This window comes from Hippocampus comes, unplaced genomic scaffold (assembly GCF_001891065.2).
Source record: "Hippocampus comes isolate QL1 unplaced genomic scaffold, H_comes_QL1_v1.1 scaffold259, whole genome shotgun sequence".
Lineage (NCBI taxonomy): Eukaryota > Metazoa > Chordata > Actinopteri > Syngnathiformes > Syngnathidae > Hippocampus > Hippocampus comes.
In genome coordinates, this window is record NW_017805147.1 from 122032 (window position 1) to 149979 (window position 27948).

General features: G+C 45.2%; 1 long non-coding RNA gene across 1 annotated transcript; it reads left to right on the plus strand.

Moving 5' to 3' along the window:
- The first annotated feature begins 1753 nt into the window (after positions 1–1753).
- LOC109514669 (uncharacterized) lies at positions 1754–27930 on the plus strand. The gene is made up of 3 exons (XR_002168029.1): positions 1754–2237; positions 23021–23120; positions 27870–27930. It is a non-coding gene; the product is annotated as an uncharacterized LOC109514669 (long non-coding RNA).
- Positions 27931–27948: the final 18 nt, after the last annotated feature.

A 27948-nucleotide genomic window follows, 5' to 3' on the forward strand; every position in this document is an offset into this window, starting at 1 on the left:
TCAACTGAAGTTCATGAAAATGGGGCGTGATACTGTACCTGTCCCCCTGTGCGGGTCTGAGCCGCTTTCAACCCAACAACATGAGCTGAGGAGGAATAAGAATGGGCTGGAGCTCGCTTGAAATTGGCGACACAGCAGAAGAATTGTGAATCCACACCCGGGCCCTCTCTCAGCACGCCGTTGTTCATTCTTCCATTAATCTGTCACCTCCCACTGCCGAATCGTCATGGTGGCGCAGGAGGAGGGCGCGCAAGCACCCAGATTCTTTACACTTTCTGTTTGATGTCGAGAGGCATGAATGAGAGTCTTTAAATAAGTCAGGCTTAAACCGAGTGAGGTTTTTGATTCGATTTTTCTCTGGTTTTGCTTTTTTTTTCCTTCTTCTTCATCATTCTATGCCACATTTCTTGTCCTTTTTTTTTTTCCTTGAGATGGTAGAACTCCAGCTTGTCTCCGACACCACATGTGGCCTCGCTGTATTAAAAATCCTTTTCGTCTCACTCTTAACGGTATCAAAGTGTGCAGCCGCGTGCGCCGAGACTCTCATTTGCCGACAGTCAATCAGAGCAAAGTCCGACCCTTTGAAAAACGGTGCAGTCAGATGATAAGATCCAGCCTGTATTTATCAGATGCTTGAAGCGTGACGGGGCATCGCTGTGTATCAGCTACGATCTGTGTCTTGGCGTCTCATCTTTATAGCACCTGAAACAAAAAAACAGCCCTGGAATTTCGAGTCTGACATTAAGGTCACCAAACTGACGGAGCGCAGCAAACGGGCGCTGTAGATGCTCCCACGTGAGTCCCGCTCGGGGGACACAAACCCGACCCGAGCTCATAAATGCATAAAAGAATCATTTGACGGATTCTGCGAGCGTCACGGGACGGGGAGGTCCGAGCCCCCAAACACGAACTCGCCGCTCGCTGGCGAACCCGAGTGAGAGCAAAGGGGCTTCGCTAAGTGAAGCTTCTCCGCATCCGATTGTGGCCTGACAGCTCTCGATTCTCGACGGATGATTAATGTGAGCTGCGGCTCCAGCCAAAATATGTTGCGTGTCATCCGTGATATCGTCACCCAGTGGCCTGGATGTCGTCAATTCTGGTGGCGCGTTGTCTGTATCCATCAACAAATGCTTGATAGGAGAGGTGAGAATTTGGTGTTTTTATTACCGGGTTGGTTTGGAACCGTCAGTCAATTCAGCCGTTGAGGACTCGAGTGCCACAAAAAGTTAAGGAGTGATCGATCGTCTTTGGGCTTGTCTTTTGTCGATTGATTAGGTGGAAATTTTGCTCAAGGATTCGGCGACGTGAACAGCTTGTGCGGCTTTCATGAATTTCTTGCGGCGTCATTAAAAAGTCCAACTTAATTAGAAAGTTAGCTCCCAGCTGCAGACGGGTGCTGCAAATTGGGATAATTGCCCATTTGTGCCTAACCCCGGCCGGCACTCCGTTTTCAAGTGTTTAGTCTTCCCTCTTTAATGAATCTCTTCGTCCCACGACGTGATTTACAGTCAGGGTCCGTTTTACCAAGAGTTGAACAGTATTCAAATCACACAACCCCAAATCTTTAACGATGGCGTAATTGGCTCGAAAGATAAAATAACAGAAAACTATAAGCGGGAAGTCAAATCATTAGCACGCCGTGGACTGGATTTTGAATCATACTCAGAAAGGAAAAATTGGATCACAGGCGGAGCCGACTTTGAAGTTTCTTCGAGACAACTCATAAAGTGGCCGGTGTGCCTTTATGCTCTCCTTTCAATGTCCTGGTACGGTCCTGATTAGATGACAGACAATCTCCCGGGGATCCGAACCAACCATGCCGGAAAATGTTGCAGGCGGCACAATGCTCTCCACAGTGTCCTCGGTGTGAACCCGCTTTTATCCGCACAAAGAATTGCGAGCCAAGAGAGAAATCTGAAAAAGTCTTGTTTTCAATCTCTGGGAAATGTCGGCGCTCGCTGCGTGGTGAATGTTGGATCCTGGTTTGGCTCTGGCGCCGGCTGCGGGTCATCTGTAGGAGTCTGGCAGTCGTTTTTTTTTCCCTGCGAGGTTCTTGCAGTCCTGTGACCTCCCTCAACCTCTTCTGGCGTTTTCACGCCATCTCCGCCGCGCTCTTGACAATGCGCTGCGAGGCAAAACAAACCTTTGGAGTATGTCGACGTGTTCCACCGCGGAGGAGCTGAACTACCTGAGCAACTTCTGCTACGCCACGAGAGGCGAGGTGCTTCCAACTTCTGGTAATGATGTTTCTTTTTGGAGGAGTGTCAATTTCCGATGTGGATGTTCACGTTGCAACTGGCAAAAGATGTGCAAAATTTCCTTGAATTAGTTTGCATGTCGTCTGCCACTGTACTTGGGATTGTATTTCTGGTTCTGGTGGTCTTGACGGCAGCCGTCATTGACGGGGTCTGCCATCGGGTCGTCGACGTGTCCATTTTGTACTCAAATTCTGCACCAATGATGTTTGTTAGTCACAAAAAACCCACATATTACTTTCCAGCTTCATCTGTCTTTTTATTTTCTCTTTCTGTCTGAATTCCTGACACTTGCGAGTCCAAATACACACACACACACACACACACACACACACACACACACACACACACACACACACACACAAAATTAATTTGTGAAGGTAATTATAAGAAAAGCCTTTTATTTATTTATTTCCCCCCCCAAAAGCAAGCTTAAGAGAATTTCGCATGACAACAATTTAAATTCTTCACAGTCTTAATCTGCTCTTGTTTGGAAAACAGTCCCGCAGTGTGTTTTAAACGCCGCCCCTCCCCACAGTGGAGCGTATGCAAAGGTTCAGGCCGGCAATTAAAGAATGAAGTGGAACGTAATGACAAGTAATGACCTTCTTGACAAGCTTTACGTGGCTGATAAATAACTGCCGTGCTTAAAATGAACCGAGAAGGGACGCGCAGGCGAAGGGTGGCCTTGATTTAAATGTCACCGTGTGATGTTTTTGTTGCTATGGAAACGTTCCAACGAGACTTTGTTGATGTTGTGCCTTGTTGAGTTTCTCTCCAAAGAACTACCGGAGTTGTATTTGTCCACCTAATGGGCTCAGCGAGGGCTGTTTGTTGAAAAGGAAGCTTGCAAAGTGGTTTGGAGCGTGAGATAGGAAAAGCAAAATAATAAGCACCACAAAGCCGCTCCCTACCTGTGAGGCAGAACGAAATTTTCCCCCCCCCCGGCTCCCACAAATGTCAGCCAGACGCCATCAGTGGCAACAGCAAAGACGGAATGCTGATTCGGAAGATACGAAGAGCGCGACGGAGGCAAGATCAATTTATAACAAACACACATTTACAGGATGTGACAGACAGGAGAGTGATTCGAAAAAGAAATCGTGCCGTCTACGCTCACTTTCATATTTGCTTTTTTTTTTTTTTTCCCCGTGAAGAAGACGACATAGATACGAGTTGTCAGCAACCGTTATGAAAACCAGAGAGCTGTCATTGGGTGAAAAACAAGCAATCATAAAACTGAAAAGAAGCCTTTGCACATTTTTGTTGCCAATAGTGCTCGCAAAGTTAGCGTCATTGTTTCAAAACCTTTCGAGCGGCGTGATGCGTTTGTTAAGTGGGGCTGTGACCCAAACGAGATCTCTGTGAAATTGTGACCATAGCGCACGCGGTATGCCCTGAGCTGTTGTTGTCAAGCCGACGGAACTTGTAAGAGAGCTGACCTTTTTTGCAATGCCGGTCGCCTTTTGTGGCTCTCGACCTCTCGGGGGGAACGTGGCCTCACTTAGAACTCCACCAAGGACTTGTTAGTCCGCTCCAGTAAAACCGCGAGATTGATGAAACTCACCCGTACCTGCCAGGCGGGCGGTGCTCAGTTATCCTCCTGATTTTTCTTGCTCTCAGCTTGGCGAGATGTAGCTCAAAATATCAGTTCTTCTTTCAGGCTGCTCCCCAAGATGTGCCAAACGATGCAGACGCGTCGAGATGCTTTGCTGATGTCACATGGCAGAAACGCGGAAGACGGCGAACAAACGCGGGAGAAGATGAAAGAGCGAGCGCCGTATCTAATGACGTTAAAATATGTGACAGTGACAATGAAGGCATTGCAGACGCACAAGGCTTTTGCTTTCTTGTCAGTACTCTTAAAACCTCGATTAGGTTCACATTCACGCTTGTACCCCTTTGTCACAATGAGATAAGAAATCCTTCAAAGCTTACTTGACCCTTTCAAGGGCAGCACTTACCACCACTACAGTGGACAGCTTGTCATGTTCTCAGGTTACAAACTCGCCTCCATCTGTCTATTAAACCTCCAATCGTGTACGTCTCACCTCTGCGAAATTCACACCAACAAAGCTCATCATTGCAGAATATGAAACAGATCTGACAGGTGACAAATCAAGGCACAGCAAAAAAAAAAAAAAAACAAAAAACAAAACACACACAACCAAAGTAAAGTGAAGATTTATCACAGCCGTCAAAGCACCTTCGGAACATCATGACGAACTTCCAGTAAAGCTTTGCCAACTGAATAGATTTTGTTTAGCCTCATTACAATCAACATTTTAGGGCGCGTGGTTGCCTCTTACATCACTGCTTCAGCCGTCAGCCAGACGAATGCTGCTTTGTTGAGCTGTCTGTGCCCCTCTTTGTCTTTCTGTCTGCGTCTCGCTACTCTTCATCTCCGTTGCTGGTAATGGATGCTGAGACCCTATCGATTTTTATCCCAACGACCTCGGTCTGGGCCTATGGCCATCTTCAGTGCTGCTACTTAAGCTAATACTGTTTTGTTTTGTTTTGTTTTGTTTTGTTTTCTTAAAGGCACGACAATGTTGACCAGTTCCAGTCCGTTCAGGACATCTCTTGCGTCGCACAAACGAATACAGAGCAGAAGACCGTTTCTGACAGGGATAAAAAAAGCCATTTGGCAAGAAGTTTTCCTGCTTGGTGATGAATCGAATACAATCTGGGGAAACTCTGCCACAGGCATGTCCTTCCATACGATGGCCTCTCCACTCTTGTACTGCGTGGACGAATGAGCACGATGCGTTTTTAATTAGCAGAGCCTATGCAGACATATTTGATGTGTTACACACACTATATAAGATGAGAAAGGGGACCAACAACAAAGCCAACGAAGATAAAGCTAAAAATAAATACATTGAATAGAAAACAGCACTGTGAAAATTAATCAACTCGTCAGCTGGTGTCCCCCCCCCCCCCAAAAAAAAAAAAAAGAACAGAGCAGTGCCTTCAATCTAATTTATTTCATCGCGTCTGACTTTTGGACCTGCAGACACAAAGTGGATGACTGCAGCCGGTCCACTGGCTCATGCCTCCAGGCTTCCTGTTTGAACACTGTCTTTTTTTTTTTTGTTGTTGTTGTTGTTGTTGCTGCTGCTGCGCCTCACTGATCATTTGTCACAAACGAGAGCAGATACTATCGCCAACCCAGGGACTATCGACTGCAGTTATTTTTACAGCGTAGTTTGGCTTGAGGGAGCCTATAATGATTCTTGCGCATACTTTTAAAAGTTTTCCTCATTGCCCTCTGATCGTAGCTAATTGGCCCGCGGGCGGTCATATTTCCATGCATGCCCCCCCCCATGAGCTGCATTTTGTCAATAGAGCGTTTGAGCCCCGCATTAAAAAAAAAAAAAAAAAGACATGCATGACAAATACAAAACATTTGATCATGACTAACGATCGCTCCGGTCACCGTGTGCTTAAAAATGCTTGTGAATCTAAGTGCCACTTTGCAGCAGTGGCACGTCCTTCAGTAAGAGCATTTGTTTCCTCCTGCCACTAAAATGTCACGACCACTCTCTTAAGTTTCGGGTTTTTTTTTGGCTTTAATAGCACACGTGCTAACAGTGTCACAAGCACATCCTTGAGTGTGCAGGGCATTTGCAGATCATGCAGGAAAGCCTCGCCGGGAATCTGTATGAAGGCATTGCCCTCAGTCATGAGGGTTAATAGTGAAGCGCTCCTTGGGCTTACTTACATTAATTAAAGCGATCACGAGTCCATCATTTTGGCTTCGTTTGTTTCAAAGGCGACCTGCCTGAAATGGAGCAGCTCGGAACTGTGATGCCGTGTCATCGTGGGGCAGACCCTTGACTCCATTTGGTTGAATAACTTGTGCGAGAGCTTGAAGGGCTCATTGCGAACCCTTTCTTGGTAGCACCTGTACTCATTCTTGTCACGGGTAAGCTGGACTTTGGACTTTGGGGCGACTGGTGGGGTCCACCATAGGCTCATATAGAGAAACAACGACAGTATTCACACTCCCACGGTTCACCCATCGAGTTTATTGTGCATTTCAGCTCGATCGTAAAGAGCCAAATGTCCCCTTTTTTATGAACATTGTGATGTATGTTTAACCCTTTCATGCTGTCCGCTGTAGTAACCGCTGTCCCCAAAAGAGTTAAATGCAAACATCTGCTGACGTTTGTTAGCGTGAGTGTTTCCTTGGCTGGATGGCTCATGCTGAGACTGCTGGCCATTATCAGTTTAGCAGGAGTGAACAATGACCTTTTGACTCCATTACAGCTGATTGGATTGCTTCTCGCGGTACAGCTGGCTTGCCGCCCACCCGATACGCCCGCAAGCAGCACATGGAAACCTTCAATTTGGTGCACTCACTCTCCGTCCTCCCAACTTTATATCTCTCAAGAGCATCCCTGTCATTCCTTACACGCATCCGTCTTTGGAGCTCCCCAGTAATTTTTTACCCCCCGTCCCCCCCTATCATTCTAGATGTGCTTCTCCAACGTCCCTTTCCACTTGCTGCCACATATCTGCCTGTTTCTGAACCTCTTCCATCACAGTGCAGTTCTGGACAATTTTGCAAACGCACAATGTGACGAAATGTCTGGGATGTTGAACCAACATGAAATGTTACCGGTTTGATGTCTTTGTTTGGAATTTACAATCAATTTCATTGAGAGAGAGCGAGCGAGAGAGAGAGAGATTTAATCTAATTTAGAAGTGAAAATAATTAAATAAAATTATACTATACTGTAGCGGTATCATTTCTTCAATATCTTTCTTTCTTTAATAGTAGGGGGAGGCCCTACTATTAAAGATTTTTTTTTTTACATCTTTGTTTTGTATTTCTGAAATGCATTAAAAAAAGAAAAAATCCTGATAGGAAGTGACACGCGTTAGCATGCACATACCCACGCACCAAAATCCAACATGTCAACATTAAATAAAAATATACTATACTGTAGAGGTATCATTTCCCCCCCTACTATTAAAGAAAAAAAATTTTTTTTTACATCTTTGTTTTGTATTTCTTAAATGCATTAAAAAAAAATCCTGATAGGAAGCGACACGCGTAAGCAAGCACATACCCACGCACCAAAATCCAACATGTCAACAATAACCTCAGCAGAGACATAAAATGAACGGAAAAGCAAAACAAGGAGCAGTGACTTCTTGAAACACTTCAACCTTATGTTGCTGGTATTCTCGTGAAAAACAAAAATAATTAACAGGCAGCGGAGACGGTTGCTATTCCATTAATATAATTTCCTGAGCGGGTTTTCATTAAGATTATGGAACCTGGCTGCAGATATTTCCTTCCATTTACCGGAAGAGCATTAGTGATGTTGACCATGGATGTGGGTCAATAAGATGTTGCCTGCACTCCAGTTTATCTCAGTTTTGTTTTTTTGGGGGGGTAGGTGGGGGCAATGTGCCAGTCAGGCTATTTCATTATGATTCGTTATCTTGCATTATTATAGAAACGCCATTGCAGGGCGATAAGAGTTCCGACCGGTCGGTGCCGTTTTATTTTTTGTGTTGTCCTGAAGCCGAAAGCACAGTGTTACTTACAGGAGATTTGCACCTCGCATTTCAAGTACCTGCAAAGACGGAGGAGAAATGAATCAAACCTCCTCCTGAGGCCTGAAGTTTTATTGAGCTCTTGAACTTTATGTGATTAATACATTCACACGCTTTTTGCACAGTGCGGTTAAAAAAAAAAAAAAAAAACCCGTTCCTCTTCCCACCTGCTCATTAAAGTAACAAGCAAAGTTGGAACTCGGTCTCTGCCGTGAATACAATTAACACCAGAATGGCTCCCAGGAGACAAAAGTGTGAGACATGAAATATTCCTGTTTGTGTATCCGTGCGTATAGGCCACTTCCTGCCTCACACGGGATGGCACAAGATGAAGGACTGTACCATTTTTGACTCTTGGAGGGGGGGCGGCGAAGGAATTGAGTCCAACAAAGCGTCAAAATGAGAAATTTAGTAACAGGGTGTTTCTGTTCATGTGCCTCCTTTTGGTTCATCGAAGACCCAATTTTGTCTGACTTTCTGGTACAAGTAGCTCAAGTTGTGCTGCCTGGCTCAGATCAGAGAGAGAAATTGTGAGGTTCCGGGTGGAGCCGCGTCATTGTAATGAATCGTTGTGTTGGTTTGACATGAGGACTGAATAATTGGGACGTGGATTTTTTCTATATTAAACTCCGATGCTTCATCAAGCTTGCTGTTGTCATGTTTGGCCCCTGGAAATGCTATTTCTAGGCTAGCATGGTGCCAACCATGTCGTTATCATCAAATGATGAGACCAATGATGCAAAAATATATTCCTCACCATCCCTGGAGGCAAAAAAAAAAAATCATCTTTACACTCAGTAAAGTGCACCATGCTCAAGCGCATCAATATTCATATCCGGTCCCGTTATAGATTTTTTTTGGGGGGGATGGGGGGGATCATAGTGTTACATACTGTGAATGTGCCACCTTCTACTATCGAAAGCTAAGACGAGCTAAGTCAAGAACGAGGTTAAGACAATGTGAGTCCGTGAAAGGATTCATCCACTCAACAAGGTTGTCCACATTCGCGGTGATCTCATCATCGTTCCGTTTGTTCTGAGTTGATCTCCCTTCGCTTGTTTGCCTTGCAGTATTTGACTTAAAATACCTCACTGGTTTTTGATCATGCTTCCTTGCTCTCTGCCGCTCCTCCCTTCACCTCTCTCGTCTTCGTCTGGTTTTGATTCATTTTTCACATTCCCCCTGCTGACTTTGTCGATACCTCAGCAAACACTCTCTTTCCCTTCTGCTGTTACCCCTTGTTGAATAGTTTTGATTCCTGGCTTATTTCACTCCTGTTCATCAATACGATATTTCCGCAGGGGGTAAAAAAAGAAAAAAAAAAAAGACTCCCTGTCTAAAAATGGGAAATAAAAAAGTGCAAAGAGGTGTCGCGCTGCCACAGGAATTCCTGCGCATCTTATGAATGCTGTCAGCAATCCCGCCGACAACTCACTTAATTGCCTGTCATCCCATTTTTGGTGAGTTCGAGGAGGTCATGGAAGTCTAAGCAAGTTTATTAAAAAAAAAAAAAAAAAAAAAGAAAAGAACGAGATGACAAAGGTAGCAAAGAGGGCAGGTGGGGTGAGGAAGAATCAACCCCTCAAAAGATGGTGTTGCTAGGCAATCCGATTCAACGCACTCTCAAATATTGATAAAGACACGGTCAAAGAATATCTCATGTAGCCTACGACATGTCAGTCGTGGCACACATACTAATATTTAGCGCAACATAAAGCAAGCCGGTGTATGCCGCTTACATGTTCAAGAGTATTTAGAATGCCACGTACAACAAACAACAACCAGGCATGAATATAAGGCAGGATGGAAGGTTGTTTGTTGAACTGCAGGTGCTAAAACCAACTGACAAACCAATTATATTATCTCATTCAGCCCGCATGACTTCCAGATGACTGGTGCGACAAATCAAAACATATTTTTTGCTTGCTCCGTTTCGTGTTTGTTTTTTTTGCCCATCAAAAGGTTTTGCAGTCTGCTGCCTGACACGATCCGTCGTGTGTGGGATTAGTAACCGCTAAATTCTGTCAAGCAGGGATGCTTCCTTTCCCCCCGATCGTTTTCTTGCACTCACTTCACGCGGCGTTGTGATATTTCCAAGCCACGGGACCCACAATAATATTTGGCATTGATTTACCCGAGCTCCAGATTTTATCATGCCCGGCGTTCTAATCAGCTCAAATTTAAAGCTAGCATCGTTTCTATCATCCAAAACTCCTCTCCTCTGTTTGGTGCACGCGTTGGCTACTGTTATTGACGGACTATCGAGAAATAATCATCCAACTCACGATAACGACATTCGTCAGTGCAACACTCGTGTCCACCGTGATGCGTCTGACTTTTCATGGAAGGCTTCATGGGACACATACGGTGCATTATGTACAGACTGCCTCCCGATGAAAGAAGTCGGCGCGGGGACAGTGAAAGATAAATGGGCTGTTGCCATGGGCGCTCGCGCATAAATAAATCACAGATTCCAAACCCTGAAGTCAGAGGTTACCAGCAGGAACTGTAAACACTCCCGTGAGTGCAAGTGGCTTGGATGCGTGTTGCATTTGGAGAACGCAATTCTCCATGACAACACCAAGCTTCGGGCCAGTGTTGATGCTTGTTACCTTTGCTTCGTTGCTGACAGGAGGTGCAATTCGGACAGCCGCGCGTTTGGGTTGTTGATGTGTAAAGCGCGGCCTTACCAGATATGACTCACTTGAGATGCGCTTGGAAATAGATCTTGTTATGAAATCAAATTGGGCAGCCGGACTTGGATTTGTCAACTTCTTATGAGTGAGATGGAGCCCATCCTTGATGAGACAAAAGGAGGAGAGCACCTTCGATTGATCCTCAGTCAAACGCGGGGCGCTCATAAGGCAAATCGTGAACATACTTCATCATTATCAGAAAGACTCCCTTGAGAGTCCTTCTCCCAGCAGGCGCGCTAAAGCAACAGCAGACCGAGGCCGCAGGCGGCAGCCGGCATGTGTTGACAAAGCGCGAGTCGCAATCGATCGGAAGGATTTTGGCGGTGACGCGGCTCGTGGCTGCACCCCAGGGTGGGATCGCGGGACTCGGGTTCAAGCCAAATGACACCAAAATGTCAATGCGCATCTTCGTCACCGAAAAGAGCAAACAAATGGGAGGTTTCCTGCTTGAATGACAATTCCGTCAGCGCTCTATGACGGCAGCGTCTATTCCAGATCAAAGCCACACTTTTGCCAACAAGAACCGCAAGATATGAGTTAATGCTTATACAGCACGTTCACTCGTCGGGCAACCAGATCACGTAAAATAAGAAAACTGGTTGTTGAACTCGTTAAGCTGTTCATATTAGTTTGTGTTTGTGAATGTAACAAAAGAATGCAATAACGCTCCAAAATTGTCCATGTTTGAAAATGTTGATTACATCAGCTTGACACATCTTTACCTCCGCCAAGGAGCTTTTGTTGCCCTGTTAGTTAGGTTGTTTGCATAAAACAGCGGAGCCAATTTCCATTAAAGCCTGTGGAGCGGTGAGGCGAACACATTCCATTTTGGTGCGGCTCCAGGATTTTTCTTTTCACTTAGCTCTGTGAAGCAGGGCGTTTTCCCAATGTTTTTTCATTTCTCGGTGAATGAAGCCGGAAAAGTCATGACATATTTCGAATTATATCGTTGTTTTTTTGGTTTTTTTTTTTCCTCTTGCACGTCGGGGTGCTGCGGTCAAGAGGTCAGTTGTGGTGCCAATAGACGTCTGAGCTCGATGAGCATGGGCCTGAATGACCAGCGGGTCGATTAACTTGAGCGTGAATGGGTTGCTTTCGCTCTTTATGGGCAGCCTCCACTCATTCATTCCGCACCCTGACATTCACTGAGATGGTGCAGTGTACTTTGTGACTGTGTTTTTTCACACAAAACAGTGTAACAAAGTGATTGTGTGAATTCAAATCAACGCTGGTGGTTAACATGCGTTTTTGTAACCAACAAAGACGTCGTCCCGTGGTACAGAAGCTAAGACGACAAATTCACAAACTATCGAAACAGGCATGCTCGCATGCTAATGCTAATGGGAAAGTAGGCAAAAAGTAGATTCGGGAGAAGCTCTTCTTTCTCCTTTTCTCCTGCGCACAATCCAAATGATTTTTCGACTTTTTTTTTTTACCCATTGATGTTTTTAAAGCATATTAGCAATGGACTGTTTCATTGCTGCTCTGTATCGGGACGGAAATTTAGAACGTGCATCTGCTGAGAGCCTCCGCTTCAAGTCGTCCCCACTGGGGAGACACAACCATCTGTCACAGTGTCGCTGTAAACAGTGATGCAAACTGCCACACGTTCCAGGTTCAAGCAGGTCGCGCTGTAATATGACATAGCGCTAACTCCCACAAGAAATGCGCGGAACAGCTGTGTCACGGCCCATCTTCTCGACACTCTACTTCTGTGAGTTTCAAACTCGAGGCTCAACCAGGCAGTGTGAAACTTCTCTGTTGTGTGCAGAAAGTGCTGTAAATTAATCCATCCATCCATTTTCCGATCAGCTTTATCCTCACAAGGTTCGCGGGGCCTGCTGGAGCCTATTCCAGCTGTGTTTAGGCAGTAGGCCGGGGACACCCTGAACCGGTTGCCAGCCAATCGCAGGGCACACATAGACGAGAAACCATCCGCGCTCACACCCACACCAAGGGACAATTTAGAGTGTTCAATCAGCCTGCCATGCATGTTTTTAGCATGTGGGAGGAAAACGGAATACCCGGAGAAAACCCACGCAGGAAGGCCGGAGCCGGAATCGAACCAATTCGTCAGCGCCACGGTCTCTAATGCGTACATCTTGGCTGGCCTCACTATCTCTTTAGCCTGTCGTGTCGTTGTTTTAGCCCTCCAGCCATCTCTTTCATGCACATATATTCTGTCTCACTTTGGCTGGTCGTCATTCCTCTCCTTTCAAGTGTCGGTCACCCACCTTTCTAAATGTTTCACCAGCTGTTCCCTTCCCTTCCTGCAGAGCGCAAATGACTCCTCCGAATATCACTGTAACTCTTCAACTTCTACCTTCTGCTTGATGAAAATATCTTGACATCGGGAACGTGTTTATCGCTTTGAGTAACCGTCCTTCAAAAAAAAAAAAAAAAAAAAAATATGTTTTGTGTAGCATCACTGCTAGAGAAAATAAAAGAGTATGTTGCAATCAACAGCAGATGCTTTAAAAAAAAAAAGAAATGAATATAGAAATTCTCCAGTTCGAAATGTATGGTTCACTTCCTTAAAGGAAAAAAATAAAACATGTACAGCACCTGTACTTAATGAAAGAAAAATCATTATTTACTATTTAATATATGGAATCCCTACTTGCTTATGAAAGCCCGGGGCTATTTTGGAGCAGTCAAATTATCACATAGCGGTGAAGATCAATACACCGCATTAGGCGAAGCATCAGAGAAAAAAAAAAAGTCGGCAAATACGCACCCAGTGTTATCCTGTCACTCACTGTTGCTAAGTGCTGTGACAGGCATTGGCTTATTAGCTTTGGTGGACCTCGGTTTCCAGCGAGCGGAGCCATTCGTGCAATCGGGCTGGAAAAGCTCGGGGAAAATAAACCGCAGTCCCGGGGAATCAATTTAACATGGCTGTCGGAGTGTCAAATGCCGGACAGTGCGGGTGCTGGTCGAGGAAGCGGGACCGTGCCGGGCCTGAACACAGACAATATGAGGAGGAAGCAATATCTGCCATGCTGGATCAGCTTTAATGTCAGGCCACTCGGGGCTGGCTAGCCTGAGGGAAAAGAGTGTGCGTGTGGGGGGGGGCGGGATTTGCTGTGTGATACACAGGGGACATGTGTCGTAAAGCAAAACTGCATTTTGCATAATACATTGGCAGCGATCTGTGCAGGTGAATTAGCCACAGTACATTCACGCCCTTCGGGGTAGGAATTTACTCATGTCATTCCTCCCGCCACCCCCCAAGTTTTTGAAGAATGATTCCAAGCAAAAAAAAAAAAACAAGAAATGGCCATCGGCAGGAGCTGCATTACTAGCTTAGCCGCATTTCTTAGTTGTGCGGCCCTAAAGTTACTGTGTGCAGCGGTGAAGCTACTTTCGTGAAACTCAACAGAAACTCTGTTTCCCCAGGAATCCAAACCTGAACTGCACGTCTTCTATTTGATGTCACATCCTCCTGCTGCCTCGGCGCTGTCTGTTAACGCAGCGGAGCAGGCCGGAAAGCTCTGGAGACAATGGCGGAGCGAACGAGCTAGCGAGCGCAGATGAGGACATCTTGCGAATCCCCACGGCTGTATCTTCATAAATTCATGTTCCTCTTGGAGTCCTCGCGGCACACACTTATACATTCCAGTGTGTAGTGCGTAAACCCAAACGGAAACTTCGGTCAACTAACATCCAAGATTTCCGACACAAATCTATTGGTTGCCTTTGAGGGCTTGTTTTTTCCTCAGGGCTTCCTGTTCCGGCAGAATAATACCGTGAATCCTGTCATGTCCTGCTGGTTATTGATTAGGCATCAAGATCCTGCTCCCATAGCCGATACCGCATACCCATGATGATTGATGACAGAATGTCATGCCACCAGCCTCAATAGTGGCGCCGCACGACCCTTAGGAGGGACAACTTAAGGCCCTTCTGCGGTGGAGTGCTCCCTCCCCCCGCGCCCCTTTTGTGGCGATAATGTCTGAGGTTGACCCTGCGTAGATGAATCAAGTGTTTCCCTTTGGTATCATGCCACCAGCCTCATAGTGGCACCGCACGACCCTTAGGAGGGACAACTAAGGCCCTTCTGTGGTGGAGTGCTCCCTCCCCCCGCGCCCCTTTTGTGGCGATAATGTCTGAGGTTGACCCTGCGTAGATGAATCAAGTGTTTCCCTTTGGTGGACTTGGCCCAAAATAAGCTGAGCAAGCGTCTTCTCAAGCATCGTAGTGACACATGGTGCGAATTGCTGAGTCAGCGTTGGCAGCGAAGCCGGCAGCGTAAAGAGAGTGAAGGAATGGCACGTACAAATAAGTGCGATCAAACAACCGCAGGTCTACACCGTTAATGTTAATAGAGCCAAGATGTTATACCTTACAGCAAATAGCAGTAGTTGCAAAAAAAAACAAAAAAAAAGTGTGTTTTTCAAAATCCAAAAATATGACTGCCCACGTGTAAGCAGTAGTTGCAAAAAAAAACCCAAAAAACAAAAAAACAAAAAAAAAAAAGTGTGTTTTTCAAAATCCAAAAATATGACTGCCCACGTGTGGCTTCCACACGTTGCGTTGACCACGCTGTCTTAATCTTCAGGGTTTGTGTTTGTTTGCGTCTGCCAAAGGGTAAAGAAAGCAAACGGATTGTATTGCTGCCTACGTTTGCGGGTGTGCAACAGAGGAACAGATAGATGGGTTGCATATTTAAGTTGTTTATTTAGCGAGCGAGTCTGAGGGATTGTCAAGGTGTGTGCGTGTGTGTGTGTGTGTGTGTGTGTGTGTGTGTGTGTGTGTGTGTTTTCAATTGTGTGTGGATGACAGCAAGGAAAAGTTGTCAGTATGCGGGTGTGACGGGAATGATGATTACTGGATGTGTTAGCATGAAAGGGAGCCAAAGGTTTGCATTGTTGTTTTGAATGTGGGTGTGTTTATCCACAAGGAATGTGTGTGTGTGTGTGTGTATGTTTGTGCGCGTGTGTTGAGGGGGTCCATCCATGAGCTGGAAAGCTGCCAGGTGCCCCTTGCGGATGTCTTTGTGGTGATTTAGGAAGCGATCGATTTCATGGTACTGCTTTGTTTCTCAGCTCTCTCATGAATAGCAGTGCAACTCGCCGTCACCCATGTTTGTTTTGTTCTCTTTTTTTTTTGCCTGCGGCTGTTGACGCTGACATTTCCTCTTCCTCCTCTCACGTTGAAATTCGCTTTATCTGTACCTGTCAGGACTATCACAAAACCAAGGACAATAATGACAATTCTGATGAGAGGAGCGTGAGGACTACAAAGCGGGGCAAAGTCCGAGCGGGAACTGAAAGGGGGCACGTGTGTGGTGTACGACAGAGCAAATAGATTCTCAGAAGAGTATCGACCGCACACGGCCAAACAAAAATGAGTCATCGCTGTTTGTTTCTCCCTCCGTTTTTGCATGCGGATGCCGCTTTCTGAGAGCGGAACGCTGTCATGGCCAAAAGAACCTTGGTGACAACACGGATGCACGTGTCATACCGGAGAAGCTGCACTGTTTGAGAAAGTTCTGCGGGTTGCAGATCCTGCCTCGTGCGACCGGTCGGGAATGAGGTGGAAAGGATGAGGAGGAAATGATCTGGAGCAGCCACCTGCTAAAACCTTCTGAATAGGTTCGCTTACTAATTGGCTCATTCCACCCGGACTTACACTGCGATGACTATTTGTAAGCCTTTATTTTTCGTGCGCTGTATATAAAGCCTTCGCAAGCACCAAAAACGTTCTCCATGAATACAAAAGATCCTCCGTATATGACGTGCGCCCCCCCCTCCACTCCCCCACTCACACTATTTCAAAACAGCACACTGCAGCAGACATTTCGATGACTCCATGGCAATAACGATGAGGACAGTTGTGGTATTAATGGCACATAGATTGATGCCAGTGAGGAAGCGTGTCGTGACACAGTAATCATACTAATGTTATAGCATGAGTAATGATGCTGAACGTGCTGGCAAATGGGCTCGTTATCATGGGGGGGGGGAGCTTTGATGAGGAAAAGGATGATGTGCTCAATTATGATGATAAGTAGCGTGATGATGAAGGAAACTGGATGAGCCGTTTTCCAAAGGGCTTTCGTACGTTGCTCACCTGCACCACTTTGCTGTTTGGCGATGGGACGTCGTAATGCAGCCGCAGCCAAAGTGCGAAGATTAAGGCCTCAGGTAGGACCTATTTTGAAAGATTTTGCAAATTTATCATCTCCCGATATTTATCTCAATAATCTTGCCCAAAGATGTACATGAAAACATGAACCTACTGCCGTATGTAGGCATAAAAAACAGGATGACAGAGGAATGCATGAAATCAGTCATTTTCAACAAAAACGAGGCTATGCCGACAAAACTTCCGGGTTTTCTTCTACGTCTTCACTCTTGTGGTGAAAAATAGAATTTTCCAACCGGAGTAAAATTTCTGGTTACGTCCGAACAAGGAACGAAACGCGGTTGTAAACGGAGGATAAAATGTCATGATTTGAGTTTTCATCGACATTTGTAAGATTTTGAAGGTGGTAAACAGATGCGGAGCCATTTTTGTGTCTCAATAAGGCAAGCTGTATCTCATTTGCATGACAGGGCAAACAAAAAGTCGTAAAAGCTGCGACGCGACCATTCATCTGATATCAGCGATAGCACAAGGTCGCCGATTAGTGACAAAGCCGCAGTTGATGCTTGCATTCAGCCAATTTTCAGCTGAATCATCCATCCAAATGCATCCCCCTTCAGTTTGTTTCGCCTTTCAGGGGAATGGTTAGAGTTTGGAACACAGCCCTCCTGGCTGCGCATTTGCATCTCCAAGAACACAGATGCTCTGTTGTTTACTCCGCAGCAAGCCCTTTCTGATGTGCTCATTTTCCAGAGGAGGGCCGGGGTGGGAAACGACATGCCTCTGTGCAGAATTTGGACACATTCACCGCTAATGAAACGGAATGATGACAGTTTTGCCCGGGACCGCCGCTCTCATCTGGGTGACTCATACTGTGTCCTCACACCCCTTTCAACTTCGACTTCTAATTAGTTGGAGGGCAAAGGAAATCGTCAGCCCACGTTATTTGGTCCGCCGAACATTTTAATGGAAGCCTGACCACGCAACGCACTTGTAAAGACACTCATTTAAAATCCAGCTGAGCGATTGAACCGCGTGTGATTCATCTCATCCCTCTTTGCTTCCGACCCGGGGTATGTTGGAATTATTTAGCAGAGAGACGATGACCAAAACCCTGCTGCGGGGACGCACCGCCTGCAGAAAGATAATAAAGCACAAGCAGAAAATTGAGCGCCGTCACCCGTTCTTTCATTTCAGCCAGCAGGAAGTGTTCATAAAACGTAAATTAAATCTGTCCCCCTCTACACCCTACGTGCCAAACAACCAAGAAAGGAAGAATTGGATAGCACCGAAAGCAGCCTTTGTTGTCGCCGGTGTTGATTGTCTGCATTGGAGGGCTTTCGAGGCAGCACCGGACTGAGCTCAAGGGGGATGAGTGGAAGGATTAGGTGCGAAAAACGGCAGAGTGATGCACAAGGAAAAGGAGTGTGGCCGAGGAGTGACAATCTAGGATGAAGTGAGACAGCCTGAAAAGGTGATCCGATACGTCGAGACAGAGAATGAATGTTGGAGGCCGCAGCTTTTAGAAACTTTAGTAAAGCCAAATGGAAGAAGGCACCCAGCGTTAAATCCCGCGGCCAGTGGGGCGAGATGGAAGTTAGTCTTCCTATGCAGGAGAGAACTTATTTACGGGGGGAGGAGATCTTCAGCTTTCATCTACAGACTTTTAACAAGCCTGCAATCCATCCTACATGTAATTCGAGACTGGCTATTAATATGGGCAGATTTCTTCCCGCTGGCTCTCTGTGTGACTCTGTGTCACAGTGCAAAGCATTGACTCAAAGTAGCATGAGCTGAAATTGCAGAAATTAGCCTGCTGGGCACTGATATGACTAACGAGATGTGCGGCTCACAGTAAATACCAACCCTGTCTTGCTCATGCGCTGGTAATGTGGCAAGCATCCCGCTGCGGCCTCCACGCTTGTTCCCCGGCCTTCAAAGTGAACATCCTTTGTCCTTTTGTCAAAGACGCGGCGCTGCCGGTGAGCAGGAAGTCATCGCGCGCGAACACAAGGAACGAAACGTTTGCACAGATCGGTGGTCATGTAGTCGAGGAATTTAAATGTTAGTGGCTCAACACTGATGGTTGATTGCAAGGAAAATCAAGTGGAGTTAATTGAGCGGAGAAGAAGGCCGGGGTGAGAGGAAAACAGGTTTTATTAAAACGACCAAAGGTTTCAAACTTTTTCCACAGTGACCCTGCGGGTCCTATTTTCACGCCCAAAGTAAACGTAGGGCAAAGCAGAGTCGAACTGCGCATACAGTAGTAGGTGTTTTTTCTTTTGGTATTTTCATAGACGTGCCGGGAGAAAGGGGCCTGTGCGCAGTTGTGGGAGCGAGCACAGGGCCGCTTGGAGCCCGCCTTCTACCCCCGGTCGTGTGTCAGTGTTCATGATTTTGGTCCCTTCTTCACACGGAAGTGCATCAGGCGAGTTATCCAAGATAAACGTGGGCGTACTACTACTACTAATAATAATGATAAGAAAAATACATATAATTCATAGTGTGCTTTTGATTGAAAGTTAAAACATTGGCAGGAAAAGGGAGCAATAGAAGTCGCTCACTGAGGCTTTGGGTCTCATGTGGACTAAAGTGGGGGACGAACTCCAGCTCCCATTCATTTTAATAATATATAATAATATATATATTTTTTTGCCTCAACTGTTATAGCTGCCCTTGTAATTTGTCATTCGTCCCATCAGCTCCGAAACAGACGTGCACATTTAATGTCATCCCGCAGGCTCCAACTGGCTGCTTAGCGCTGCTGATTAAACAGCATGTCAAGTGTAGAACAAGGGCCAGTAGCTAGGCAACAGTTTTTCAGGCTAGCCTCAGCTCTTCTCAAATCACCCTTTACTTTTTTTAAAAAACTTTTTTAACATGTTTTATTTTTTTCACATCACTAAAGTCCCCGTGACAATGCTGTCATTCACTTCGATTTGTGTTATTTTATCATCGCCGCCACTGCTGCAGCAAGGCTATCGGAATGTGAAAGCCCCGTCGTCGTATATGGGTTGTAATAAAACCACTATTTCATATTCACTGCCGTAAGCTGATGGGAAGCGTGAAATATGTATAAAAATGACCGCCCATACAGAACTGATTGCATCAGAGGCGACAACAGGGCGGAAGGCTCGGTAGAAGTGGAATGTTGAGTAATTGGCTGCAGCAGTCGAGAATGAACCAAACGGGAATAATTCATTCAGTCGGCTAATACAGTACAAATTCAATGCCTCCATTTTTATTGTCGTGTCTGAGCAGTGATTTCTCTGCTCAGAGCATCTCCGTCATTTTTCAGTGGGCTTGATGTCGAGTTGGCTGCAAAAAAAATAAGCCAAAAGATTACATTAGCATGGTAGAGCGTGAGTTGGTGTGTTTTAGCTAAATTAAGACCCTGTCCCTGTTGAAAGTTTTCTCTCCTCTGCTTCGCACTCGCCCAAAATGCTCGCATTATCAAGCAAATTTATCTTGCGGGGCTCGAGTACGTGGCTGGATTTAGACTCGGGGGCCGCTGTCAGGCTTTATCGAGCGCTCCCTTTTCTTAGTGGGAAGGGAGGAGACGCCCTTGCCAAGCGGAGCTGGCGCTCTGACAGTCGCCCTCGACGTCTTTACTGCTTCATCCTTCGCTGACTTCCGCATATGCTCACAGCACATACACGCACTCGTACAGTGATGAGCCGTGTCAGATTGGTCATTAGTTTCGTCGCAGGGGTCGGACGTGTTTGGCGCTAAACTCGCCGTACGTCCCCGGTGACCCTGAAATCTCAACTTTGACGGTGCTTGTCACTTCGGTTCTGTTAGCGCACCCTTAAGAAGAGGAAAACATTTTGTGCCCCTCACTCAACTCTCCGCCGCGACTATAAATAGGATCATTTGTTTGGACACATTGTATCCTTATTAACATGATCGGAAAAAAAAAGGTATGATAGATCAACTTACAACAAAGAATAACTCGAACCGATGTGAAGTGCATCAAAATGCCTGAAATTCAAGCAAAAATTAAATGAGAGCGCCACTGCCACCTACTGTGGTGGATGTGCAATTACTTTTTAGTCATGTAAGGCAAAAACACAAAAACATGTTCACGCGGTCACATGTACCCCACTGGCATCTCACCGCGCCCCTGCAATCCGACATGGATTCTTAACGCCATTCTGCCATTTGAATTTGGCTCTTGGACCTGCAGTGTAAATCCTGCCAAAGACACCCCCTTTCCTTTTTTTTTTTTTTTTTTTTTTTAATGCTAACAGCTCTGGGTGACTCATCTGCGCTCTTCTTCTTTTCTCATTCAACTGGCAGCCAGATGGGGAGTTTGTGTCACCGGTAGTGGTACTCGTCGGTCATCAACGAATGGCCACCGCTACCTGCAAGCTTCTCACACCACCGGCGCAGAAGGCGTTAGCAATGAAACACGGGCCGTCAGCGGTCGATGCGACCGCCGATTCTCCCTCTGTTGCCTCCCGGCAGTTCTTTTTCCGCGACGCTTTTATGGTTGAGGTGATAAGCTGTGAGAGAATTCCTTCCGTGCCCGCCTTGCGAAGAAGAGCAATGTTAGTTTTTGTAACGTCCGTGTTTGCCGTTGGCTCACCGATTTTGTGATTACATGTGTTTATGAAAGCTGTCTGTTTCCGTTTGTGGCGGCGCAAGGATCAATCACAGGTCAGAAAAGTGAAAGATTTTGCTAATGCGTGTTCTCAAACCCCAAATAACTTGTTCTTGTACACAATGCTACAACCGTGCTTGTGGCACCGTTGGGAAAAACGCGCAGTTGTTGTAAGTGAATTGGGCTTGGTTCATACTTGGATTGGAGACCACCCAATTAACACCAGTGATTGATCAGAGTCGCTGGTATGATGTTTACAAACCCCACAGCGAACCTCAAAGTTGAGTTTCTTGTCGGCATAGCTCAGACTGCAAATTAGGGCGAGAAACTATTAAGGATTTAAAAAAAAAAAAGTGTTGATAAGAGAGGTTAAAAACTGACCTCTCTTTATCTTCCTTCTCCCTTTAATTCCTCCACACTCTCGATATTGAAGTTCTTTTGAAGCCTTTGAACTCTGGCGACTTTTTTTCTGTGCTTTGCCAACACACATAATTATTGAATCGCTACAAAACAGACGATGATACGAACAAAAGTCAGTTTTGGAGGGAGCATTTCTGTTACCAGTCATTCTCAAGTGTCATGCAAGAGTGAAAAGAGGTGAATCACCAGAAAAAAACAGTAGGTGCATTCAGTATGTTTGCGTGTGCTTCAAAAAAAAAAAAAAAAGTGAATCACTATAACAAAACAGTAGGTCGCATTCAGTATGTTTGTGTGTGCTTTAAAAAAAAAAAAAAGTAAACCAAACTCAAAGAATGCTCATAAATCCTTTAACCATTTGAGCGACAGCGGTTGCTAAAGTGGACAGTTTATGATGTTATCAGGTTACAGGGTGCATGAAAGGGTTCATCTGGTGGTCTTTTACTTTTTTGGCACGAATGCCCCCTGACTCTTTTTCTCCTGGCACGTACAACCTTCCATCGATCGAGCTTGATTTCTACGTATGCGCCAGCCTCTGGTTGTCGGTAAACAACTTTTCATCAAGTCAATATTTTCATCAAATTCACCTCCTTTTTCTATTGAACCCTTTCATGCAGCAGTAATGATAACCTGTAACCTGGTAGCGTGATAGGCTGTCCACTGTAGTAATTGCTGTCTCTAAAAGGGTTAAAGTAAAAAAAAACAAAAAAAAAAAACACCTGGATTATTTAATCCGAGGACAGCCGTTGATTTTGTAAATCTGTGTTTTTACAAATCAATCAGATGGGTGAGCTGTTACTTTGCCGCTGCCAATGAGCTGCATTGTGGCGTTGCTTTATGTTCTCTCCGCATCGAGTCGAAATGTCAGACAAGTCTGCAGATGGAGGCCGTTTCGCCTCACAGCAGCAAACACGAACCATTAAGCACGTAGCAATAACAGGGCACGCTGATGTCAACTGTGCTGCAAATGGAGGCCTCTTAAAATCACATTTTATCATCTTTGGAATCGAGCTCTTTATTGAAATTCCAGAGGGCTCTTCACCTCTTTGCGTGGAAGGAAGAATATCTGCGCTGAATGTATTTTAAAAACGGCTTGTGAAGAACACTTCATAATTGTTCATTCAGTAGCTGCTGTGGCACTCAGGAGTGGGAAGACCTACTTCACAAAGGTTAAAAAACTGATTAAAAAATATAGCGGGCTGCTCGAAACTGCAACCTTTAAAGTCGGAAGCTTTGAGCACATGCAAACATCCACCCTTTTGTTTTGTTTTTTTAATGGCACTTTATTAATTTTATCTCCTGGCCACCACTTCTTCGCTTTCCATCGTTTCCAGTACCCCATCTCACGTTTCATTCTCATCATGTGTAAATCATGTATGCAATTGCAGACAAATCGGTCTATGGTGGGAAGGATGTCGAAGGGATGGATGCTAATGAGACACCTGCTGGAGTCATCGCAAGTCCTCGCAGGCCATTGATGTCAGAAAGGTCATAAATTCGCTATTTAACAGCAGGTAAAGCTGCTGCTTGTCTTTGACAGAGCGGCGTTTGTTAATTACTATTAAAAGCTAAACAGGTTCTTGTGTATCTGCTATAAAAAAAGGTGCTTTCAAAGCACAAACCTGCAACAACCTGTAAAACTCAATATTATACTGCCATCTAGTGTTTAAAAGGGGTCGATGCAAGAGACGGACCTCATTTGCATGATGCTGGCTCGGGGGGGATATTTGAGAGGGCTTTTTTTGTTATGTTAATGAGTATATTATTAAAATGAGGACATATAAAGCCACTGTCTCCACTCATTGGTTAATCTTCGGCAGGAGAAACGGAAGACGTTGGTTGTCCTTTGTCACACGCAGCGGTGGCCTGGTCTAGTACGTCCCTCGGTCCCATGCTACCCCTCATAGGTCAGTCTCGGGACTGATTCGGGTGGAGACTTCGCAATTGTCGATGGAGATAAGGTGTTTAACTGAGGTGTTTCACCGGAAACGATACAGCCGAGTCGTGTGCCGTGAGAGGAGAGGAAGCCACTCGAACAAAGCTCCATTGGTTTTGAGTGTGAAGAAATGTAATGTGTGCGTTTTGCCACACGGTGGTAGTGCTGGACCATCTTTACTACTCAGGACCACTTCAAGTGAGATCTCTTTTGGCACTTTGCCCCTGTGAAAATAGGAAGGATGTTTTGATGTTATTGGGCAGCACGTTGGAATGTACCCAATAGTCCGGAGAGTTCAAATCTCCGCTCCAGAATTTCTGTGTGGCGTTTACAGGTTGCTTAAAACTACATGAAGAATTGGGATTATTTGGCAGGATTACAATTTCTCATCACCAATTCATTATTTCACATTGATGGGCACTCTCCCCTATTTTGCCGGTCCGTCCTTCGCCCGCGAGCTGTTTGGAGTCAGTTTGCAATCAATAGCAATTTCTGCAGCGACGTTCGTCAACTGAGAGTGACTGCCGATTCATCTGAATCTTGCTCTGTGAAATACCGAATTAGCAGGACTCACCCAGTCAGGACTGCTGAGTGTGGTCATGTGCAAACTTTACCCCCACACTTAACTGTAGCGTGACTGGCTCGGCCAGTGGGCGAATAGTACGTCCCTCGGTCCCATGCTACCCCTCATAGGTCAGTCTCGGGACTGATTCGGGTGGAGACTTCGCAATTGTCGATGGAGATAAGGTGTTTAACTGAGGTGTTTCACCGGAAACGATACAGCCGAGTCGTGTGCCGTGAGAGGAGAGGAAGCCACTCGGACAAAGCTCCATTGCTTTGAGTGTGAAGAAATGTAATGTGTGCGCTCCGCCACACGGTGGTAGTGCTGGACCATCTTTACTACTCAGGACCACTTCAAGTGAGATCTCTTTTGGCACTTTGCCCCTGTGAAAATAGGAAGGATGTTTTGATGTTATTGGGCAGCCCGTTGGAATGTACCCAATAGTCCGGAGAGTTCAAATCTCCGCTCCAGAATTTCTGTGTGGCGTTTACAGGTTGCTTAAAACTACATGAAGAATTGGGATTATTTGGCAGGATTACAATTTCTCATCACCGATTCATTATTTCACATTGATGGGCACTCTCCCCTATTTTGCCGGTCCGTCCTCGCCCGCGAGCTGTTTGGAGTCAGTTTGCAATCAATAGCAATTTCTGCAGCGACGTTCGTCAACTGAGAGTGACTGCCGATTCATCTGAATCTTGCTCTGTGAAATACCGAATAAGCAGGACTCACCCAGTCAGGACTGCTGAGTGTGGTCATGTGCAAACTTTACCCCCCACACTTTACTGTAGCCTGACTGGCTCGGCCAGTGGGCGAATGCTATTTTCAAGCTTAATCAGTTGACCTTTATACCTGTGTTCTTTTTTTCCTTTCTTTTCAGCCTGCAGCAGCATATAAATAATGTACTGGGCATGTCCATAGTGTATATTGCAAACAAACATTTACACTCATGTATGGATACATAGTGTATATTGCAAACAAACATTTACACTCATGGACAGTTTCCAGTCTTAAATTTCAAACTCCACACAGGAAGGCTGGACCTGAGATTTGGACCAATTTTGCTTGAAACTTCAAAACATTTTTTTTTTTTTTTTTATTTACTGCTAGTCACTTAAGTGGCTATTCCATTGACCAAATGCTCATTATGTGGGAATGCTCCAACCACAGCACCAATCTTGTTTGACCTTCACGCTAACAAAAACAATCCCCTTTATTTGTTTTCTGCTTCTGAATTCAAGGCACATCCTGTTATATTTACACAATTCTTCACAGCCCTTAAATGTTTCAATGAGTGTCTCTGAGATGAAGGAAAGTTAAATCATTTTTTTTTACAAGATGTTTGAACCAATCTGGCGGCAACTCTCAAGCAAAATAATTCATCACGTTTAAAAATCTGTCAACAGTCGGTGACGCATCCTGACTTGAATTCCCTCTCTTCTGTACTTGCTGCAACGGGGGCGTCGTTATCCTCATCAGTTTGGATATATTCCTCCTGTTGTGAATACAGTCGATAAGATCACCAGAGCCGCTTTGCTTTGGCTTTATCTCTAAAAAGAAAAATACATTTAACTGTGCCAACTGTTATGAAGAGGAGCGCACTTCGGGAAGGACCCTGTAATTTTCAGTGTGATAGTCAAGGGGTCATATTGGGGAGAATTGACATTTAGATTGGAGGGAAATATAGGCGGGAATTGTGTGCCTGGCCACCATCAAGTCAGGAATTAAACCAAGCCTTGTGCTGTCTTTCTACTCCCCCACCCTCCACAACGGAAGACAGATCTGCTGCTAAAACGAGTTTATTTCATCATGGCAAGAGATATGCTGCACAAATATAGATCGATATTTTTGATGAAAGTATGTCACAGGCTTGCTGTTCAAGGAACTGTTTTAAAATGTGGTTGAGTAATATTCTCGCTGCTCTTTCAAGTGTCAAACGATGTGCCATCTTGTGCGGGTGTGTTGAGGGGGAAAGTGGGGCTTGTTGACAGTCGTCCTCCACTCCAGGACAATTTGTCATGAAAAATTGTAGTACACCATCCCGACACTTGGGGACGTGCTGCAATTTGTCCATTCGCTGGTCCGCCGGGCTCACCATCAGTCAAGAGATCAAAACCGGAAGCAAAACTGTACTGCCTTCAAAATAAATGATGGAATATGAAACGAATCAGTCGTCAGGCAATATAACTACATCCATCCATTTTCCAATCTGCTTATCCTCACAAGGGGCACGGGGGTGCTGGAGCCTATCCCAGCTGTCTTTGGGCGGGGGACACCCTGAACTGGTTGCCAGCCAATAGCAGAGCACACAGAGACAAACAACCATCCATGCTCGCACCAACACCTAGGGACAATTTAGAGTGTTCAATCAGCCTGCCATGCATGTTTTTGAATTGTGGGAGGAAATCGGAATACCCGGAGAACATGCAGACTCCACACAGGGAGGCTGGAGCTGGAATTGAACCCGCTACCTCTGCACTGTGAGGTCAATGCACTAACCACTTTGTATAAGTACTGGATTAAAAAAAAAGTATAGTAATTGATTGCTGATCTTAAAATATTAAAATTAGTATTAATATGACCATTTGTATTCAATAACAGAATCCTCAAGACTCTGTTGATTCATGTCAAGAAAAACAGTGCAGTGTCATACATGGTAATATATAAAATAAAATTGATGTAATGCAGGAAGAGTATCGTAACGACAACAAAAATGCATAAAATGGAACGATAGCTGCCACAGTGCCACCATCTGATATGCCATACGGAATGAAAAAATAATTAAAAAAAATATTTCTAAATGTAATTGTTTCATGTCATCATTGAGCTAGTTAATACAATAGTAGTAATCCTACATTTAAATGTTCAGAAGTAACATTCTTCATTGTATTCGTCGTCCTGAGGGTGTTTTTCCAAATACTGCAGGTCAAGGAAACAACCACATTAATAACGTCTTCTAAAGTCCAAAGCAATAAAAATTACCATAATTTTTTGTTTGTACATTAGCACTGTACGATTAAAATATTTAGCACACCGCTGCATGGCTATACAAACGCACTCTCGCTAGTAAATTATTGTGAAAAGCCCTTTCCGGAAGTGGAATCCTACCCGCTTCCCTCGTGAATTTTGACGCCGGCAGAAACCCACAGTCCAGCCTCACTGCTCGTACTCTAAAAAAAATATTTCTAAATGTAATTGTTTCATGTCATCATTGAGCTAGTTAATACAATAGTAGTAATCCTACATTTAAATGTTCAGAAGTAACATTCTTCATTGTAAAAAAAATATTTCTAAATGTAATTGTTTCATGCCATCATTGGGCTAGTTAATACAATAATAGTAATCATACATTTAAATGTTCAGAAGTAACATTCTTCATTGTATTCGTCGTCCTTAGGGTGTTTTTCCAAATACTGCAGGTCAAGGAAACAACCACATTAATAACGTCTTCTAAAGTCCAAAGCAATAAAAATTACCATCATTTTTTGTTTGTACATTAGCACTGTACACTTAAAATATTGAGCACACCGCTGCATGGCTACACAAACGCACTCTCGCTAGTAAATTATTGTGAAAAGCCCTTTCCGGAAGTGGAATCCTACCCGCTTCCCTCGTGAATTTTGACGCCGGCAGAAACCCACAGTCCAGCCTCACTGCTCGTACTCTTTACCCCAGTGTCTGAGTTCCTCTCTCGTCCCCGTCTCTTGTTTGCACTCATCGTTCCCCCTTGCATCCACAGAGTTCGCCTGCCGCCTCGTCAGACCTGATCGGATGCCTCTGGAAGCCAGGATTGCACGGCCAGGGAAGCACGGCGTTTC